We start from the raw sequence: 17,280 nt of genomic DNA, 5'->3' as shown, positions 1-17,280 counted from the left end.
GTTAAAGCCATTTTTGCTGAGCTGAGATGGGATTTGGCTAAAGTGGACTGGAAACGGCTACTTGATGGTAAATTAGTGTCAGAGCAGTGGAAGGCATTCAAGGAGGAGATCCTGAGGGTACAAAGCAAGTATATTCCCTTAAAAAAAGGGTGGGGCTAACAAATCTCGAGCCCACTGGATGTCAAGGGACATACAGGGTAAGATAAAGAAAAAAAGGGAAGCTTATAACAGATACCGAGAACTCAACACTGCAGAAACTCTAGAGGAGTATAGAAAGTGCAGGGGTGCAATTAAAAAAGATATCAGAAAAGCAAAGAGAGCATGAAAGAATATTGGCAAGTAAAATCAGGGAAAACCCAAAGATACATACATTAAGAACAAGAGGATAACTAGAGAAAGGGTGGGGCCTATGAGAGACAATAAAGGAAATCTGTGTGTGGAGACAGAAGACGTGGATAGGATTCTTAATGAATACTTTGCATCCGTTTTCACAAAAGAGAGGGGCGATGCAGACTTTGCAATGAGGGAGGAGGAGTGTGAAATATTAGATGAGATAAACATAGAACGAGAGGAAGTATTAAGGGGCTCAGCAACTTTAAAATCCCCAGGCCCGGATGAAATGTATCCCTGGATATTCCTCCTGTGCTAGGTGGGAACTCAGGGACGCTTCCAATGTCCCTGATGACTACATGTGCGGGAAGTGTATCCTGCTGCAGCTCCTGACAGACTGCATTGCGGCACTGGAGCTGCGGGTGGATTCACTCTGGAGCATCCGTGATGCTGAGGATGCCGTGAATACCATGTTTAGTGAATTGGTCATATCACAGGTAAAGGTTACAGAGATAAGGAATGGGTGACCAACAGGAAGAGCAGTGGAAGGAAGGTAGTGCAGAGGTCCCCTGCGGTCATCCCCCTCCAAAACAGATACACCATTTTGGGTACTGCTGGGGGAACGGACTCATCAGGGGACCTCTGCACTACCTTCGTTCTACTGCTTACACTAGATTGTCATTTCTGTGGCCGCAATCGAGACTCCAGGATGGTATGTTGCCTCCCTGGTGCAAGGGTCAAGGATGTCTCGGAGCGGTTGCAAGACATTTTGGAGGGGGAGGATGAACAGCCAGTTGTCGTGGTGCATATAGGTACCAACGATATAGGTAAAAAAACGGGATGAGGTCCTACAAGGTGAATTTAGGGAGTTATATTAAAAAGTAAGACCTCAAAGGTAGTAATCTCAGGATTGCTACCAGTGCCACGTGCTAGTCAGAGTAGGAGTCGCAAGATAGCTCAGATGAATAGGTGGCTTGAGGAGTGGTGCAGAAGGGCACTGGACATTGGGACCGGTTTTGGGGGAAGTGGGACCAGTACAAACCAGACAGTCTGCACCTGGGCAGGACCAGAACCAATGTCCTAGGGGGAGTGTTTGCTAGTGCTGTTGGGGAGGGGTAAACTAATATGGGAACCTATGCAGGAAGACAGAGGGAAGTAGAATGGGGGCAGAAGCAAAAGATAGAAAGAAGAAAAGTAAAAGTGGAGGACCGAGAAACCCAAGGCAAAAATCAAAAAGGGCCACATTGCAGCAAAATTCTAAAGGGGCAAATGTTAAAAAGACAAGCCTGAAGGCTCTGTGCCTCAATGAGAGGAGTATTCGTAATAAGGTGGATGAATTAACTGCGCAGGCAGCAATTAATGAATATGATATAATTGGCATCACGGAGACATGGCTCCAGGGTGACCAAGGCTGGGAACTCAACATCCAGAGGTATTCAACATTCAGGAAGGATAGACAGAAAGGAAAAGGTGGGGTAGTGTTGCTGGTTAAACAGGAAATTAACGTAATAGTAAGGAAGGACATTAGCTTGGATGATGTGGAATCTGTATGGCTGGAACTGTGGAATACCAAAGGGCAGAAAACGCGAGTGGGAGTTGTGTACAGACCACCAAACAGTAGTAGTGAGGTTGGGGACAGCATTAAACAAGAAATTAGGGATGCGTGTAATAAAGGTACAGCAGTTATCATGGGTGACTTTAATCTACATATAGATTGGTCTAACCAAATTGGTAGCAATATGGTGGAGGAGGATTTCCTGGAGTGTATTAGGGATGGTTTTCTAGACCAATATGTCAAGGAACCAACTAGAGGGTTGGCCATCCTAGACTGGGTGATGTGTAATGAGAAAGGACTAATTAGCAATCTTGCTGTGCGAGGACCCTTGGGGAAGAGTGACCATAATATGGTAGAATTCTTTATTAAGATGGAGAGTGACACAGTTAATTCAGAGACTAGGGTCCTGAACTTAAGGAAAGGTAACTTTGATGGTATGAGACGTGAATTGGCTAGAATAGACTGGCAAATGATACTTAAAAGGTTGATGGTGGATAGGCAACATTTAAAGATCACACGGATGAACTTCAACAATTGTACATCCCTGTCTGGAGTAAAAAATAAAATGGGAAAGGTGGCTCAACTGTGGCTAACAAGGGAAATTAAGGATAGTGTTAAATCCAAGGAAGAGGCATATAAATTGGCCAGAAAAAGCACAAACCTGAGGACTTGGAGAAATTTAGAATTCAGCAGAGAAGGACAGAGGATTTAATTAGGAGGGAGGAAGCTTGCCGGGAACGTAAAAACTGACTGCAAAAGCTTCTATAGATATGTGAAGAGAAAAAGATTAGTGAAGACAAACGTAGGTCCCTTGCAGTCAGATTCAGGTGAATTTATAATGGGGAACAAAGAAATCGCAGACAGTTAAACAAATACTTTGGTTCTGTTTTCACGAAGGAAGACTCAAATAGCCTCACAGAAATAATAGGGGACCGAGGGTCTAGTGAGAAGGAGGAACTGAAGGAAATCCTTATTAGGTGGGAAATTGTGTTCGGGAAATTGATGGGATTGAAGGCCGATAAATCCCCGGGGCCTGATAGTCTGCATCCCAGATTACTTAATAGTGGATTCATTGGTGATCATTTTCCAACAGTCTATTGACTCTGGATCAATCCCTATGGACTGGAGGGTAGCTAATGTAACACCACTTTTTAAAAAAGGAGGGAGAGAGAAAACGGGTAATTATGGACTGGTTAGCCTGACCTCAGTAGTGGGGAAAATGTTGGAATCAATTATTAAAGATGAAATAGCAGCGCATTTTGAAAGCAGCGACAAGTTCGGTCCAAGTCAGCATGGATTTATGAAAGGGAAATCATGCTTGACAAATCTTCTGGAATTTTTTGAGGATGTAACTAGTGGAGTGGATAAGGGAGAACCAGTGGATGTGGTGTATTTGGACTTTCAAAACGCTTTTGACAAGGTCCCACACAAGAGATTGGTGTGAAAAATTAAAGCACATGGTATTGGGAGTAATGTACTGACGTGGATAGAGAACTGGTTGGCAGACAAGAAGCAGAGAATCAGGATAAATGGGTCCTTTTCAGAATGGCAGGCAGTGACTAGTGGGGTGCCACAGGGTTCAGTGCTGGGACCCCAGCTATTTACAATATACATTAATGATTTAGATGAAGGAAGTGAGTGTAATATCTCCAAGTTTGCAGATGGCACTAAGCTGGGTGGCGGTGTGAGCTGTGAGGAGGACGCTAAGAGGCTGCAAGGTGACTTGGACAGGTTAGGTGAGTGGGTAAATACATGGCAGATGCAGTATAATGTGGATAAATATGAGGTTATCCACTTTGGTGGCAAAAACACAAAGGCAGAATATTATCTGAATGGTGGCAGATTAGGAAAAAGGAAGGTGCATCGAGACCTGGGTGTCATGTACATCAGTCATTGAAAGTTGGCATGCAGGTACAGCAGGCGGTGAAGAAGGCAAAAATATGTTGGCTTTCATAGCTAGAGGATTTGAGTATAGGAGCAGAGAGGTCTTACTGCAGTTGTACAGGGCCTCACCTGGAATATTGTGTTCAGTTTTGGTCTCCTAACCTGAGGAAGGACGTTCTTGCTATTGAGGGAGTGCAGCGAAGATTCACCAGATTGATTCCCGGGATGGCAAGACTGACGTATGAGGAGAGACTGGATCGACTGGGCCTGTATTCACTGGAGTTTAGAAGAATGAGAGGGGATCTCATAGAAACATATAAAATTCTGACGGGACTGGACAGGTTAGATTCAGGAAGAATGTTCCCGATGTTGGGGAAGTCCAGAACCAGGGGACACAGTCTAAGGATAAGGGGTAAGCCATTTAGGACTGAGCTGGGGAGAAACTTCTTCACTCAGAGAGTTGTTAACCTGTGGAATTCCCTACCGCAGAGAGTTATTGATGCCAGTTCATTGGATATATTCAAGAGGGAGTTAGATATGGCCCTTATTGCTAAAGGGATCAAGGGGTATAGTGAGAAAGCAGGCAAGAGGTACTGAGGTGAATGATCAGCCATGATCTTATTGAATGGTGGTGCAGGCTCGAAGGGCCGAATGGCCTACTCCTGCACCTATTTTCTATGTTTCTATATTGAGCAAAACAAAAGAGGAAATAGCAGAGGCTCTGACCATCATTTTCCAATCCTCTCTGGCTACAGGTGTGGGACCAGAGGACTGGAGGACTGCTAACGTTGTACCTTTGTTTAAAAAGGGAGAAAGAGGTAGACAGAGTAATTATTGGAAAAAAGGGACAGGATAATCTTCATTTGGAAAGACATGGATTAAGCAAGGACAGTCAGCATGGATTTGTCAAGGGAAGGCCGTTTCTGACTAACTTGATTGGATTTTTCGAGGAGGTAACCAGGAGGGTCGATGGTGGCAGTGCATATGATGTTATGTATATGGATTTTAGCAAAGCTTTTGATTGGCTCCCAAATGGCAGACTGGTCACAATAGTCCATGGCAAAGTGGCAAGTTGGATCCAAAATTAGCTTAGAGGCAGGAAGCAAAGGGTAATGGTTGATGGGTGTTTTTGTGACTGTAAGGCTGTATCCATTGGGCGTCTGCAGGGCTCAGTGCTGGGTCCCTTGCTTTTTGTGGTATATATCAATGACTTGGACTTAAATGTTGGGGGTATGATTAAGAAGTTTGCAGATGACACTAAAATAGGCTGTGTGGTTGATAATGAAGAAGAAAGCTGCGGACTTCAGGAAGATATCAATGTACTGGTCAGGTGGGTGGAACAGTTGCAAATCGAATTCAATACGGCTAAGTGAGGGGTAATGCATTTGGAGAGGTCTAACAAGGCAAGCAAAAACGCATTAAATGGTATGACACTGAAAAGTGTAGAGGAACAAAGGGACCTTGGAGTGCAGGTTCACAGATCCCTGACAGTAGCAGGCCAGGTAGATAAGATGGTTAAGAAGGCAGATGGAATACTTGCCTTTATTAGTCGAGGCATAGAATACAAGAGCAAGGAGGTTATGCTTGAACTGTATAAAATACTGGTTAGGTCGCAGCTGGAGTAATGTGTGCAGTTCTGGTTACCACATTACAGGAAAGATGTGATTGCACTGGAGAGGGTGCAGAGGGGTTTACAAGAATGTTTCCTGGACTGAAGAATGTTGGCTATGAGGAAAGATTGCAGATGCTGGGTCTGTTTTCTTTGGAACAGAGGAGGCTGAGGGGAGACCTGATTGAGGTGTATAAAATTATGAGGGGCCTGGATAGGGTGGATAGGAAGGACCCGTTTCCCTTGGCAGAGGGGTCAACAACCAGGGGACATAGATTTAAAGTAATTGGGGGGAGGTTTGGAGGAGATATGAGGGGAAATTTCTTCACCCAGAGGGTCGTAGAGGTCTGGAACTCACTGCCCTCACCACATTTAAAAAGTACTTGGATATGCACTTAAAGTGCCGTAACCTGTAGGGCTATGGACCAAGAGCTGGAAAGTGGGATTAGGCTGGATAGCTCTTGGTCGGCCGGTGCAGACACGATGGGTCGAAATGGCCTCCTTCTGTGCTGTAAATTTCTATGATTCTAAAGGGGCCTTTAGGGAAGAGTGACCATAATTTGATAGCATTTTATATTGAGTTTGAAAGTGATTTAATCAAGTCTGAAACTAGGGCTGAATTTTCGCCATTATTCTGCGCCGTTTTTTTGACCTACGCTGTTTTATTTGGAGCAGACATGCAAGTTTCGCCAAAGTTTCTGCTCCATCTACTAAACTGCTTACGGTCGATTTTTTTAGTTCCCGATCTTTTGACGTCACTGCCGGCAATGTCATTTCTGGACATTTAAGTGAGTTTGGCCAAGTAGGATTTTTTCAAAAACGGCGCAGTGCACTGTTCTGAAAAACCTTACCCGCACTTAAGAAAATCGGCGCAGAGAAGGCGCCATTGTTTTAGCGGAGCTGAAGACACATCACCGGGGGCGGGGGTCATTCGGCCCGGGATAGCAACGGCACTGAGGGCGGGGTGGGGAGGGCCATCGGCCTGGGATAGCAGCGGCACTGGGGGCGGGGCGGTGGGTGGGGGGGGGTGCATTCAGCCCGAGATAGCAGCGGCACCGGGGCCCTTTCGACCCGGGATAGCACCAGCACCGAGGCTGTACAAAAAAGCGGTAACATAATGTGCGATTGTGTGTGGAATTACTTTCATTTCATTAGGCCTATCTCATCTAAAGTTAAAGAAATAAATATTGCGAAGTATGGTAGTTTGTCACTACAATCTTCCAATAAACAGAAGTGAAGGCATCTTGGCAATGGTAATATGTACCTGCATCTGTCTTGCTGCATCTTGTGTGTTTCACTTTGCACTTCAGCCCTTTCAGAGAGTTCCTCGTTACCCCGGCAACCTGAGTTTTTCGGCGCAGACCGTAAGCTCCACCACAGAGCTTAAGGACAATCTGCATCGCTCCAAAATGAAAGTTTATTCTGGCAAAACGTGCAACTTTTTTGGGGGCGCAGTCGACCACTAGAAAACTGGACGTACCTCTGCAACTGCGCCAAAAATCGGCCACGTGGAAAATTGGCTCCTAGGGTCTTAAATTTAAACAAAGCAAACTATGGGCCCAAGTTTCCACATGATTCGCGCCTGAGTTTTAGGAGCAACTGGTGGAGAACGGACTATTTTAGAAATCGCAATTCTCCACATTTTTTTTTCTGCAGTTCTAGTCAGGTAGAACAGATCTAGTTTAGAACAGAATTTTTTCTTCAAAAGGGGGCGTGTCCGGCCACTGACGCCTGATTTGAAAGTTTCCACAGTGAAAATGTACTCCAAACTAAAGTAGAATGGCGCCAGTGAAGATTTTTGTAGAACTGAAAAAACCTGTTCTACACATTAAAAAATCAGGCGCAGGTTACAAATTAGGCATCCAGAACGAGGTGGGGGGGAAGGGAACTCATTAAATTCGACAATAAATCCTTATTTATACTTCTACAAATATTATACAAATAAATCCAACCTGAATAAACATTTATAAGCCAAGAAAAGATTAAATAAACCATCTTCCTACCTGTGTGAAAGTGCTTCAGCCAGGGAGAGTTCTGCAGCTCTTCGTGCCGCTGAGCGAGAGAGGGAGGGAGAGAGGGGAGAGAGAGAGGGAGAGAGAGAAGGGGAGAGGGAGAGAGGGAGGGAGAGAGAGAGAGAGGGGAGGGGGAAGGGGGGGAGGGGGAGGAGGGGGAAGGAAGGGGGGTGAAGAGGAGCGGGTGTCGGGTGGGGGGGGAGCGGGTGTCGGGCGAGGGGGGGAGCGGGTGTCGGGTGGGGGGGGGAGCGGTTGTCGGGTCGGGTCGGGGGGAGTGGGTGTCGGGTCGGGGGGGGGAGCGGGGGTGGGGGCGGGGAGAGCGGGTGTCGGGTCGGGTCTGGTCTGCGGGGGGTGGGGAGCGAGTGTCGGGTCTGGTCGGGCGGGGGGGGAGCGGGTCTCGGGTGTCGGGGGGGGGGAGCGGGTATCGGGTCGGGTCTGGTCGGCGGGGGCGGGGGGGGGAGCGGGTGTCGGGTCGGGTCTGGTCGGCGGGGGGTGGGGAGCGAGTGTCGGGTCTGGTCGGGCGGGGGGGGAGCGGGTCTCGGGTGTCGGGGGGGGGGAGCGGGTATCGGGTCGGGTCTGGTCGGCGGGGGGTGGGGAGCGAGTGTCGGGTCTGGTCGGGCGGGAGCGGGTGTCGGGTGTCGGGGGGGGGGGAGCGGGTGTCGGGTCTGGTCGGCGGGGGGTGGGGAGCGAGTGTCGGGTCTGGTCGGGCGGGGGGGGAGCGGGTGTCGGGTGTCGGGGGGGGGGGAGCGGGTGTCGGGTCGGGTCTGGTCGGCGGGGCGGGGGGGAGCGAGTGTCGGGTCTGGTCGGGCGGGGGGGGAGCAGGAGCTGGCCGTGGGAGGAGCCTCATTCACGCAGCCCCAGTGAGGCCATTGGGCCAGGGCTAGGGGTTGCGTGCTTCGGGCCCCTCCCACACAGTTCGGCGCCTGGAGCTACTGCACTTGCATGCCGACTGTAGCGCGCATGTGCAGAGGTCCCGGCACTGTTTTCAGCGCCGGGACCTGGCTCCGCCCCCCCCACAGCTCATGCTGACTGCGCCGAGTGCCACTAGACCTGTAAGTCGGTGGAGAATACCGAGGATTATTTTAGGCGCCGTTTTAGGCGCGAAAAACGGGTGCCCAGCTCGGAGGGGCGCCCGTTTTTTTTCTTGTGGAAACTTGGGCCCTATGTAGGTATTGAAGGGCAAGTTGGCTAAGGTAGTTTGGGAAACCACATTAAAAGATATGATGGTAGAAAAGCAATGACTAGCATTTGAAGAATCAATACATAATATACAACAAATATACATTCCTTTAAGGCACAAAAATCCCACATCAAAAGTCTACCCTGGGTAGCAAGAGAAGTTAAAGATAGAATTAGATCAAACAAAGAGATTTATAATGTTGCCAAAAAGATTAGTAAGCCTGAGGACTGGGAGGAGTTTAGAATTCAGCAAAGCAGGACCAAGAAATTGATAAGGAAAGAGAAAAAGGCCTCAGGAGCAGATGGAATCCCTGCCGAAGTACTAAAGCATGGTGGAGAAGGACTCTTGGCAGGATTCCACAACATCATCTCTCTTATCTGGAAGGAAGAAAACATGCCAGGGGATCTCAGAGACGCCGTACTCATGACCATCTTGAAGAAAGGGGACAAGTCCGACTGCGGTAATTACAGAAGAATTTCCCTGCTGTCTGCCGCAAGGAAAATCATCACAAGAATCCTCCTCAATCATCGCCTCCCAGTGGCTGAAGAGCTCCTCCCAGAGTCGCAATGCGGATTCCGCCCACTGAGGTGCACAACGGACATGATCTTCACCGCATGACAAATCCAAGAAAAATGTAGGGAGCAGTATCAATCTCTGTACATGGCTTTCTTTGACCTCACAAATGCCTTCGACTCTGTCAACCGTGAGGGATTATGGAGTGTTCTTCTCAAAGTCGGCTGTCCTCAAAAATTTGGCATCATCCTCTGCCTGCTTCACTGTGACATGTAAGCCGTGATTCTTACCAACAGATCACCACAGACCCAATACAAGTGCAGTCCGGCGTCAAGCAGGGCTGTGTCATCGCACCAACGCTCCTCTCAATCTTCCTCGCTGCAATGCTTCATCTCACCTTTAACAAGCTCCCCGCTAGAGTGGAGCTAATCTACAGGATAAGTGGAAAATTGTTCAACCTCCAGCGCCTCCAGTCCAGATCCAATGTTGTTCCAACTTCTGTCATTGAATTACAATATGCAGATGATGCTTGCGTTTGTGCACACTTGGAGTCCGAACTCCAAACCATCGTTGACGCATTCACCGAAGCGTACAAGAAAATGGGCCTTATATTAAACATCAGCAAGACAAAGGTTCTCTACCAACCTGTCCCCGCCACACAAGATTAATGACAAGACCTTGGACATTGTGGACCACTTCCCATACCTTGGGAGCCTACTATCAGCAAGGACAGACATCGATGATGAGGTCCAACACCGCCAAAGAGTGTTCGAAGACCAGGATCTCATACCCGGCACCAAGCTCATGGTCTACAGAGCAGTAGTGATACCTGCCCTCCTATATACTTCAGAGACATGGACTATGTACATCAGGCATCTCAAAGCATTGGAGAAGTACCAGCAACGCCGCCTCCACAAAATTCTGCATATTCATTGGCAGAATAGGCGCACCAACATCAGTGTTCTCTCTCAGGCCAACATCTCCAGCATCGAGGCATTGACCACGATCGATCAGCTTCAATGGGCAGGCCACATTGTCCGCATGCCCGACATGAGACTCCCAAAGCAAGTGCGCTACTTCTAGCTACGTCACAGCAGCGAGCCCCAGGAGGGCATAGAAAACACTGCAAGGACACCCTCAAAGCCTCCTTGAAAAAATGCAACATTTCCATTGACTCTTGTGAATCATTGGCCCAAGATTGCTCAAAGTGGAGGAGAAGCATCTGAGAAGGCACCAAACACTTCGAGTCTCTTTGTCGGGAGCACGCGGAAGTCAAGTACATACAGCGGAAGGAGCGTACGACAAATCAAGCACCCCACCCACCTGTGACATCCTAGGGTCTTAAGAGAAGTAGTGGCAGGGATAGTGGATGCATTGGTTGTAATTTACCAAAATTCCCTGGATTCTGGGGAGATTGGAAGACTGCAAATGTAATGCCTCTATTTAAAAAAGGAGGCAGACAAAAAGCCTAACATCTGTGGTTGGGAAAATGTTGGAGTCCATTATTAAAGAAGCAGTAGCAGGACATTTGGAAAAACATAATTCGGTCAGGCAGAGTCAGCATAGATTTATGAAGGGGAAGTCATGTTTGACAAATTTGCTGGAATTCTTTGAGGATGTAATGAACAGGGTGGATAAAGGGGAACCAGTGGATGTGGTGTATTTGGACTTCCAGAAGGCATTTGACAAGGTGCCACATAAAAGGTTACCACACAAGATAAAAGTTCACGGGGTTGGGGGTAATATAGTAGCATGGATAGAGGATTGGCTCACTAACAGAGAACAGAGAGTCGGGATAAATGGTTCATTCTCTGGTTGACAACCAGTAACTATTGGGGTGGCGCAGGGATCAGTGCTGGGACCCCAACTACTTACAATCTATATTAACGACTTGGAAGAAAGGACTGAGTGTAACGTAGCCAAGTTTGCTGACGATACAAAGATGGGAGGAAAAGCAATGTGTGAGGAGGACACAAAAAATATGCAAAAAAACATAGACAGACTAAGTGAGTGGGCAAACATTTGGCAGATGGAGTACAATGTTGGAAAGTGTGAGGTTATGCACTTTGGCATGATTTTTGCAGCGCGACAGCTGCAGGAAAAATACAGGGAACAGCACCAGCCGTTATACATGGCCTTCTTCGACCTTACAAAGGCCTTTGACACTGTCAACCGCGTGGGTCTATGGAACGTCCTCCTCTGTTTCGGATGCCCCCAAAAGTTCCTCCGCCTGCTCCACGACGACATGCAGGCCATGATCCTTAACAACGGATCCATTACAGACCCAATCCACATCCGGACAGGGGTCAAACAGAGCTGCGTCATTGCCCCACCCCTCTTCTCAATCTTCCTCGCTGCCATACTCCACCTCACAGTCAACAAGCTCTCCGCTGGAGTGGAAATAAACTACAGAACCAGTGGGAACCTGTTCAACCTTCACCGTCTCCAGGCCAGGTCCAAGATCACCCCAATCTCTGTCGTCAAGCTACAGCACGCAGACGACGCCTGCGTCTACGCACATACAGAGGCTGACATAGTCGACGTATTTACTGAGGCATACGAAAGTATGGGCCGTATGCTAAACATCCGTAAGACAAAGGTTCTCCACCAGCCTGTCCTCGCCACACAGCACTGCCCCATAGTCATCAAGATCCACGGCACGGCCCTGGACAACGTAGACCATTTCACATACCTCGGGAGCCTCTCATCAACAAGAGCAGACATTGACATCATCAACACCGCCTCCAATGCACCAGTGCAGCCTTCGGCTGCCTGAGGAAAAGAGTGTTTGAAGACCAGGCCCTCAAAACTGCCACCAAGCTCATGGTCTACAGGGCTGTAATAATACCCGCTCTCCTGTATGGCTCAGAGACATGGATCATGTACAGTAGACACCTCAAGTCGCTGGAGAAATACCGCCGACGATGCCTCCGCAAGATCCTACAATCCCCTGGGACGACAGATGCAACAACCTTAGCATCCTCGGCCAGGCCAACATCCCCAGCATTGAAGCACTGACCACACTCAATCAGCTCCACTGGGCAGGCCACATAGTTCACATGCCAGACACGAGACAGCCAAAGCAAGCACTCTACTCGGAACTCGGAAAACGAGCCAAAGGTGGGCAGAGGAAACGTTAAAGGGACACCCTGAAAGCCTCCCTGAAAAAGTGCAACTGACATCTGGGAGTCCCTGGTCAAAGACCGCCCTAAGTGGAGAAGTGCATCTGGGAGGGCGCCGAGTACCTCGAGTCTCATCGCCGAGAGAATGCAGAAATCAAGCGCAGGCAACGGAAAGAGCGTGCGGCAAACCTGTCCCACACACCCTTTCCCTCAAAGTCTATCTGTCCCACCTGTGACAAGGACTGTGGTTCTCATATTGGACTTTTCAGCCACCTAACGACTCATTTTTAAGAGTGGAAGCAAGCCTTCCTCGATTCCAAGGGACTGCCTATGATGATGATGCACTTTGGCAGAAAAAAAATCAAAGAGCAAGTTATTATTTAAATAGAGAAAGATTGCAAAGTGCTGCAGTACAGCGGGACCTGGGGGGTACTTGTGCATTAAACACAAAAGGTTAGTATACAGGTACAGCAAGTGATCAGGAAGGCCAATGGAATCTTGGCCTTTATTGCAAAGGGGATGGAGTATAAAAGCAGGGAAGTCTTGCTACAGTTATACAGGGCATTGGTGAGGCCACACCTGGATACTGCGTGCAGTTTTGGTTTCATTATTTATGAAAGGATATACTTGCTTTGGAGGCAGTTCAGAGAAGGTTCACTAGGTTGATTTCGGGGATGAGGGGGTTGACTTATGAGGAAAGGTTGAGTAGGTTGGGCCTCCACTCATTGGAATTCAGAAGAATGAGAGGTGATCTTATCGAAATATATAAGATTATGAGGGGGCTTGACAAGGTGGATGCAGAGAGGACTGATAGAGGAGACAAGAACTAGGGGGCATGATCTCAGAATAAGGGGCCTCCCATTTAAAACAGAGATGAGGAGGAATTTCTTCTCTCAGAGGGTTGTAAATCTGGAATGCGCTGCCTCAGAGAGCTGTGGAAGCTGGGACATTGAATAGATTAAGACAGAGATAGACAGCTTCTTAACTGATAACGGAATAAGGGGTTATGGGGAGCGGGCAGGGCAGTGGACCGAGTCCATGATTGGATCAGCCATGATCATATTAAATGGCAGAGCAGGCTCGAGGAGCCGTATGGCCTACTCCTGCTCTTATTTCTGCTGTTCTTATGTTCTTATGTCAGATCCCGTATAGATCCCGCATTGGTCTCATCAGTCACCTTAGAACTCATTTTAATGTGGAAGCAAGTCATCCTCGACTCCGGGGGACTGCCTAAGAAGAAGAAGAAAACCCTATGTAAACTTGAGGTCATCCAAAACTCGGCTGCCCGTGCCCTAACTCGCATCAAGTCCCGTTCACCCATCACCCCCTGTGCTCACTGACCTACATTGGTTCCGGGTTAAGCAATGCCTCGATTTCAAAATTCTCATCCTTGTTTACAAATTCCTCCATGGCCTCGCCCCTCCCTATCTCTGTAATCTCCTTCAGCCTCACAACCCCCCGGGATATCTGCGCCCCTCAAATTCTGCCCTCTTGAGCACCCTTGATGATAATCGCTCAACCATTGGTGGCCGTGTCTTTAGCTGCCTGGGCCTCTCTGGAATTCCCTCCCTAAACCTCTCTGCCTCTCTACCTCTCTTTGCTCCTTTAAGACACTCCTTAAAACCTACCTCTTTGACCAAGCTTTTGATCATCAGCTGTAATTTCTTCTTATGTGGCTCGGTGTCAAATTTTGTCTTATAACACTCCTGTGAAGCGCCTTGGGATGTTTTACTACATTAAAGGCACTATATAAATACACATTGTTGTTGTTGGTCACTTTGAAACCACTTCTCCGTAATGGCTATTAAACCTAATCAAACCTAATCATTTCTATCTGAGCTATTAATTAATCTATTCGTTGTGAATGCTTTGCGCACTCAAATATAGTGCCTTTAGCTTTGACTTTTTTCTATTTTTTCCTGATGTCACCTTAGTCACCGATGCCCCATTATCTTTGTTATTCTCTCTGTCCCTTCCTGACCCACTCTGCTTATCTTTACCCAAAACTCTGCTCTGCTCTGGAGCCTTGACATTTCTCTTGCTGCCACTCTTTCCTGAATCCTCCCACCCTTCCTTCATTAGTTTAAAGCCCTGTCTACTGCCCTAGTTATTCGATTCATCAGAACACTGGTTCCAACCCAGTTTAAGTGGAGCCCGTCCCGAGAGAACAGCTCCCCCTTTCACCAGGACTGGTGCCGATGGCCCATAAAGCGAAACCCTGTTTCTCACTGTTAGGGTGACCGGCTACACATTGTCTTGGACTAATATCGCAGTTAATATATTTCTCCCCTGCTTATAACCTATGGCCCCAGTATTGGTGGCCATGCCGCCCACTGCTGCTGAGTTTTGCCTCCATTCTCCCCTGTGAGCCAGTTTCCATTTGGGCTGGTGCGGGCGGGACTGGAGTACCGCCAAGAACCGCCCGCTGACGGCTGCTGATGGCCAAGTAGCGTAAATGACCTCCCGCCCGCCGAGCTGCCAGATTGGTCCGGGTGGGAGTCGGCGGGAGTTGGCGCCAGCAGGGGGAAGGACCGCTGCGTGGATGCTGTCTAAACCCGACAGTAAGTACGAAGACCTCAAAAAAAGGTTAGTGAACATCTTTAAAAACAGCAACTTACCTGGATAGGGTCCCCTGAAGGTGTTCCAGTGTTTTTCTTTGTTTGCTATGATTTTTATTTTCCCCCTCACTGGGCCCGACTCCATCCTCGGTGGCACTTGGGCGGTAAGAGACTTTGCCGCCGAGATTGGGAGCTCCCGGCCGCTGCTGCCCAGATTGACGCCATCAGCCGTTATTTTGCCGATGGGCAGTACTACCACCACTTTTAGTGGAATCTTCCTGGAAAAGTACCGCCCAGGTCTCTCGGCTGCCATTGGCGGTCCTTTGGGCAGGCCTTGGCCTTCATCAATTTCGGGCCACCTAATATCTCCTCATGTGGCTCGGTGTCAAATTTTGTTTGATCATTGCTTGTGAAGCATCTTGGGATGTTTTACTACATTAACGGAACTACATAAATGCAATTTGTTATTGTTTTTGTTGAAATCACAATGTACGGAAAGGACAACGTACTACAAGGCAGAATTTCCTACGCGTTTTTGATAGCCTGAGTAAGTTTTTGGATAAATATCGCACCAAACTCAAATCAGATGTGAAGCCCTTTTCGATGACAGTTCCTGGGCAAATCCCTGTTCCGTGCGGATGAGAAAGTGAAGGAAGAATTGATTAGGATGAAGGGGATGGGAGCGATATCAAGAATGGAGGATCCTACATGTTGGTGCACAGGAGGAGCTATAGTTCTGAAGCTTGAATTTATGAGGACTTGACCAAGTTAAACGTGTTCAAGGAGAAACAGAATAGTTTCGGTGAATCAGAATCTAGCTCAGCTGGGAAATGTAATGGCCGAGAAATCCTGGCCTCCCCGGGTCCGTACGGAGTGGGTACTAAGTGGGTACGGAGTGTGTACAGAGTGGGTACGGAGTGTGTACGGAGTGTGTATGGAGTGGGTACGGAGTGGGTACGGAGTGTGTAGGGAGTGGGTACGGAGTGGGTACGGAGTGGGCACGAAGTGTGTACGGAGTGTGTACGGAGTGGGTACGGAGTGTGTAGGGAGTGGGTATGGAGTGGGTACGGAGTGTGTACGGAGTGGGTACGGAGTGTGTATGGAGTGTGTACAGAGTGGGTACGGAGTGTGTACAGAGTGGGTACGGAGTGGGTACAGAGTGGGTACGGAGTGTGTACGGAGTGTGTACAGAGTGGGTACGGAGTGTGTAGGGAGTGTGTAGGGAGTGGGTATGGAGTGGGTACAGAGTGTGTAGGGAGTGGGTACGGAGTGTGTACGGACCCAGGAAGGCATCGCAAAAGCCAGTTTTCAGCGCACAATGCACATGTGCCGAAAACCGGCTTTTCCGATCTGTCGAGCTGGAGCTTGACAGATCCTGCGCATCTCGGCAGCCAGGCCATTTGCTTGGGCAAGATTGCAGTACTTACCCATATCTTGCCCAGCGGATGTCCTGAAAACTCTTGCGCCTGATAAAAGCAGGCACATAGCCTACTTTTACAGGCATAAGAGTTTTAAAACATACAAAATAACATTTAAAAAACACATGTTATTGTTTAAAACCCTGCCCACTACGGTAAGTTTATTTTAAACCATAATTTAAAAAACTTTTTTAAAAATTGGAAAAATATATATTTTTCATTTAAGACATTAATAACTTTAATTTAAATTAATCCGAAATATGTAGTGTATTTTTTCTATTTTTTATTAGTGTTTTGGTGTTTGGGGGCTGTTTTCAGTCATAATAATGGTAAATCCTACGTACGGAGTTCCCATTATCATGAATGAGAAAATATCGTACCTTGATTGGCTGCCCAGAGCCATGTGACTACAGCTCCAACTTACGTCCGTCCAGACGTGCACGCGCTGCGACGCACAGTGAGTGAAGGCCTCAGGACTGGGAGCTCTCGTGGGTGCAGCAGAAACAGGTAGGTGTACATTTTTTTCCCTTTTTCAGTCGTTCGCCCACAGGAAGACCTCGACCGGGATTTCTAGGCCATTGGCCTTTTCAGAATTGAATGCCGATTCTGGATTCTAGCAGATGCCTGTCAAACAAGTCTGTGGTGCTTACAGCCTTCACCACACCCTTTGGGCATTTCTATTTCAGCCATAGAATTTTACAGCTTCGATGGAGGCCATTCAGCCCATCGTGCCTGTGCTGGCTCTTTGAAAGAGCAATCCAATTAGTCCCACCCCCCCAGCAAATGTTTCCTCTTCAAGTATATATCCAGTTCCCTTTTGAAAGTTGCTAATAAATCTGCTTCCACCACTTTTTCAGGAGGTGATGTGCCTGGCTGGGGGGAGGGGGGGTGGGACTGGGTGGCGGGGAGCAGTAGGCATCCCACCCCCCCAGTAATCATACGCCACCCCCCAAGTAATCATACCCCACCTCCATGTAATCATACCCCACCCCCAGGTAATCACACCCCACCCCCAGGTAATCATATCGCACACCCCAGGTAATCATACCCCATCCCCCAGGTAATCATATCCCACCTCCATGTAATTATACCCCACCCC

This window comes from Pristiophorus japonicus, chromosome 4, assembly GCF_044704955.1.
Source record: "Pristiophorus japonicus isolate sPriJap1 chromosome 4, sPriJap1.hap1, whole genome shotgun sequence".
NCBI classification, from domain to species: Eukaryota; Metazoa; Chordata; class Chondrichthyes; family Pristiophoridae; genus Pristiophorus; species Pristiophorus japonicus.
Note: the sequence above shows the minus strand (reverse complement) of the source record.